Below are 5257 nucleotides of genomic sequence, written 5' to 3'. Positions count from 1 at the left end.
GGCGGCTGGTGACGGCGGCGGTAGGCGGCGGCGGCTGGTGACGGCGGCGGCGGCGGCGGCGGCGGCTAGGGTTAGGATCTTGCTGCGATAGATACCATGTAGAGAGACAAGTTATGGGCTGTGCAATCGCGATGTATTGATCGGTGCACCAGGCACATATATATAAGTATAGAGGTGGGCCACAACCTCAACTATACAAGGAAACAGGAGGTGGGTCCTACACACACATATACACGTACACAATATACTCAACCGTATAATCAGTACGTGAATTTGGAGCTTAACAGACGAGTCCTCAATACCAACGTTTCAGATCTTTCGATTTATTTCATGCGAATACCATAGTTTGCTCTGCATGTTCTTCGGAGTAAGATTTGACTATGGATGGAACTCATTGTGCAGAGTTAGTTTCCAGATCTTGTTTTTCTTTTGAACTATATATACTGGATGGCTGCATGTAAATATTTAAGATAAAAAGAGGACACCACTAGTTCATTTTCTACAAATATTGATTGGTCAAATTTTTTTGTGTGGAGTGCACAGGTCGGAAGGATCGTGCAATTTTGCCACTAGCAATGACCAACAGTGACAGGTCTGGCATCTCTCACTTCTCTTCCTTTTTCAGGAATCCATATCTCACTAATCATTTAAAATGTATTTCATTTCAAATTAAGATTTGAAGTATGCCCCAGCTTGGGGATTTGAGGCCAGCGGCAGGCGATTTCCATCATCTAAGTGAGCACAATTGTTGTGTAAATCGACGGGTTGATTATTTAGCCAAAGATGGGGTTTTCAGACGAGTAAATCGTTCACCGGAACAGAAATGAGGTATAAGAGGACGTGATGTGACTGCTGCTGATGGACTAGAGCTTGACCAAGTGTACTACCCCACTCCACGCTCCACAGAACCGGTATGATTGATCCGTGAAGAAAACCATCACATTTTCACTACTCCCTCAGTCCCATAATGTAAGACGTTTTTTTATACTAGCGTAGTATCAAAAAACGTTTTATATTATGGGACGGAGTAGTTTATTTCCATGTTGAGGAATTTAAATTTTGGAACGATGATGCAAATTAATTTGCAGGCTTACCAAGCACGGGGAGGTTAAACCCCCAGCCTCTTCATCAATCCATGCATACATCCATCTTTATCAGTTATACAACTGATATTAGCCAACTACTTTGAGTGGTTCTATGGACGCATTTACTTTTCCATACTCACTAGAGAGAGTCGACATCCAAACGGAGAGGCACCATGCAACCGGTTGCATGGTGCCTCTCGGTTTGAAGCTTTTTACAATACGGTTGAGGCTTTTCTATTAATGGTTGCAACTTTTCCTTGTTGAGCGGTCAGGGTGGACACGGTCCGGTCCCTGACCGAGCCGTCGTTTGGACCGGCCGTCGGCGGTCCGGACCGGACCGGACCGAACAGCGTCGCGGTCCTGTTTTCAGGGACCGGACTGCAGCGACGAAAGCCCGAGCTGGACCGAGCGGATCGTTTGGACCGGCCGGTGGTCACCACAGAGCTCGCGCCGGAGCACGGCGACGCGGGGAGGGTGCTGGAGGCAGAGGGGCTCGTCGTGGAGGTGTCCGGCGACTTCTGTGACTCATGGTGGACGGCACGGCGGCCAGGCAGAGCTCGGGAAGCAACAGCCACGAAGAATCTGGCACGGCGGCCGGTGCACGAGGCCAGTGTGCAGCGGCGGTGTAGGGCCTCCCGCTTCAAGTTCTACCTTCCAGGTGATAGATCCGGGCATGGCGCATCCAGTAGACATGCTTGCCAGCGTCAGGGAGGCCGGTGGCCGCGCGGATGAACGACGGCGGCGCTGACCAGTGCACGACCGACGCGCCCACCACGCAGCTCCAGCCACGTGCTCGCCACGCGCCTGACACGACGTCGACACGCCCCCGCCACGCCCCTAGCACGCCCTGGGCACGCCCCCGCCACGCTCCCGCCTCATCCCGACATGCCCCTGCCATGCTCTCGCCATGCCACAGCTCGTATTCGCCGGTCCGCTCGGTCGGACCGAGCTTTAACCGGACCGGACCGAGGGATTTTCGGTCCCGTTTGCAAGGCCCGGACCGGCTGGATTTCATGCCGGGCCAGGACCGAGCCTGGCCGGACCGAGCGGGCCACGAGCCGGTCCTAAAGACCGCTCCAAACCGAGAGGCACCATGCAACCGGGACGCCGCGGAGAGTCAACCGGTTGCATGGTGCCTCTCGGTTTGAAGCTTTTTACAATACGGTTGAGGCTTTTCTATTAATGGTTGCAACTTTTCCTTGTTGAGCGGTGCCGATAAGACCTTTCTCTATTCATGGTTGATGCTTATTTTGTCTATGGTTGAAGCTTTTTTGGTCAAAAGGTGCAACATTAGTATGTACGCAGGATCCCAGTGCCGCCTCCGCCGGTTACGCGCCAACGCTCTTCGCTGGAGGCAGCACAAAAGGAGCCTACATTCCCAGCAAAATGTCGTGTTCTGCGTTCCAGCACCCTCTATCACTGTTGTAACATCTGCACACTGGTGCCGTTGCAAACTCATCTGTGCAGAATAAGAGGCGAGGATGCGTGAGGGGGAAAGGAAGAAGGAGGCGCTGGTTGTAGCTGTTTTCTCCACCCGCGGTGTCTCAGCCAAGCCGGCAGGGGTTGCACCGCTGCTCATGGCGTGCAATCCGGGTTGGGCGTAGAGCAGCGCCCATGGCCATAGCTAGACGACATGGTCTCATGAGAGAGAGTGGATGGGATGTACTGCCAAGGAAGAAGAAAATAATAGGATGGTTGGTTGGGGAAGAGATAAGGCCCAGGGGGATTGTGGCCGCATGATCTTATTTAATCCGATGGCGCGCGTGGAGCCGGCCGAACTTGTAGCCGGTGGTCCGGCCGTGAACGTTTTCCTATTTAGTTGGTGCAGTGTTCCACAGTCTTATATTCGCATCCTAGAATACGTTGTTAGGGTATCGGTCGGATTTGGCAAATCCGACCCCTCAAATGCCCGTGGACGCGTCCGGGCGCGTTCATGGATACTGATCGGTGACATCTCAAATAATCTCTTTCACAACCGGATACCCATTTGTGAATCCTCAAATCCATATTATACATGCACGTGAAGTCTAATCAAGCATCATGGCAAGTGGCAACAGCAGACAGCATTTTGCTTTTAGGAGTTGGTATTAATAGTTTCTTGCATGCCAAATTCTTAAAAGTAAAGCATTTACTTAGTTGTGATTGAGCTATTACTGTCGATACTCAGGTCATCGCTTGAAAGCAAAAAGAAGGGGTCAGAAAGAACGTGCTGATTGTCAGAACTAGCTTACAGATGTTGCCATGTTAGGAGGAAGCCCTCAACACTAATCTGATAAGTTTGATGGAAAACCAATCTGATAAGTGAGCTTATAACTACAGGCAGCTGCTGCCATGTTAGCAGGAAGCCCTCAAAACTATTTATGTGATTATATCAAACATTCTTCACTACCAATTATTTTTATTTAGTACCCCCTCCGTCCCATAATATAAGAACGTTTTTGCCACTACGTTTCCTAAGATTTGTTGTGTACTCCCTCCTAATCTTAGGAAACTGTGCAAAGAATTTTAAAATTATATGAAGCAGTTTTGACCTCTGAAAATGATTTCTAAATATCATTTCATTCGAGTGATTTTTGATAATATTGTACTTTTTATAATATAAGTCCTGTCAAAATTTAAAAACAAGAATGTCCGGCAGCAGGCAGAAGGTATTACAGCGCCACCCATCTATGGTGATTTGCTTGTTTCTATTAGGGAAATCCAATAAAATTTGGCACTACGGCTAGTCGTCCTACCTACGAGCCTACGACTTTATTAAAAGATGATTTGATGCGTGAACTTACGTGCAGTTGCAGGTTGAAGAGTTTCATCCCATGCCAAGAGGAAACCACGGCTGATGAGCTGCTCGTAGTCGCTCGCGTTGGCCCAGCCCGATGAACCCATCACCGGCACAACGATAGCATCGCAGCCCTCCAAGACGTAGTCATGGTAGTTCCCCGTCTCATCGAAACGCACTCCCGCACGAACAAACATGTTGCTCGCGTTCACGCATCTCACCTCCAGCAGCGCCACCGTCTTGGTGCACTTGTAGAAGATGAGGTTCAGGTTGGTGGGGTTGACCTTGAACGGCAGTGCCAGCTTGCTGGAGGTGTTCCAACTCGGGAAATTGCAGCTGCTCTTTGAGACGTTGAAGTCTTCCTCTTTATGTACATCAACGACACGCAGATTGCGGTCCTCGTACCAGATGTCCATGATTCCGAAGCCAGTGAATCCAGAGCTCAGGAGAAATGGATTGCTGTCGTTTAAGCAACTGACCTGGAAGTCCGAGGGGCCACACGATCTTCCCGCCTCCCCGTCAGCGATCCAGAATGGATTGGATACTGTGAGGTTGCCGCACCTCTCAGCCGGGCAGTATTCCACTCGATGCTCCTCCTTGGCCCCCGCGAGCATCAGTGGCAGCCACCATACCCAGACAAAGACCAAGAACCAGCAAGCTGGAGCCATATAAGACTTGTAATTTGTGTTAGCACTTAGCAGCTAATAGATAGATAGACTATACCAAACTGAATGGAGTTCTTTTGGGCTGCGGGTAGTCGTGGACTCGTGGTGTGTCCAGTACGCCGATGGTGTCTGAACTCTGAAGACTTTTCAGACGTGTGGGACCTATAGAAGGATCATGAAAAGTTGGCAAGTCCCTTTGACGGGGTAAGCCATGACCACCGTGAGCCCCTGATGCGACTGGAACCAGGATGCTTAGACTGGTTCTTTCGGTATCTGCTACTTCCTGCTTGTCCGCTAGTATCTAGCTAGAAGTAGATTCTAATCTTTGTACAATCTTCACACTTGGCAGGAAACAGCGTCGATACAAAAAAGCGGTCTAACCTTCAGTACTAAAATAATATTAGGGTGAATTGAAGCCAATTTATAGCCTTGAGCCCTTGACAGATTCTTCTAGTCTTATCCATCTTATAATGTTGTCTAGAACAGGAATTAGTTAGGGCAGGGCTAGCCGGCAGTCAGCCGGCCGAAATTTGGGCCGGTCACCTGTTAGCCATTTAATCTAATGTACGTGGACCGGTTGATCCTCTCTTCGTCACATCCTTGCCTTTCCCTATCGTGTTCCGACCCCCACGCACGGTCGTTGTTCCTCTGCTTCGGCGAGCAGCGTGTCCCCTAGGTCGATGGCTCGCAGCGCATCCCGCCCCTGGTTCAACGCCGTCTGATCTGCTGGT

At 50.2% G+C, this 5257-nt stretch overlaps 1 pseudogene; it reads right to left on the bottom strand.

Moving 5' to 3' along the window:
* The window catches only part of LOC123068449 (LEAF RUST 10 DISEASE-RESISTANCE LOCUS RECEPTOR-LIKE PROTEIN KINASE-like 2.1), a 14473-nt pseudogene extending 9944 nt beyond the window's left edge, over nucleotides 1–4529 (bottom strand).
* Between the last annotated feature and the right edge of the window lie 728 nt (nucleotides 4530–5257).

Source organism: Triticum aestivum, chromosome 3B (genome assembly GCF_018294505.1).
Source record: "Triticum aestivum cultivar Chinese Spring chromosome 3B, IWGSC CS RefSeq v2.1, whole genome shotgun sequence".
Classification (NCBI taxonomy): domain Eukaryota; kingdom Viridiplantae; phylum Streptophyta; class Magnoliopsida; order Poales; family Poaceae; genus Triticum; species Triticum aestivum.
The sequence above is the reverse complement of the archived record's forward strand: the minus strand, read 5'-3'. Positions and strand labels throughout refer to the sequence as shown.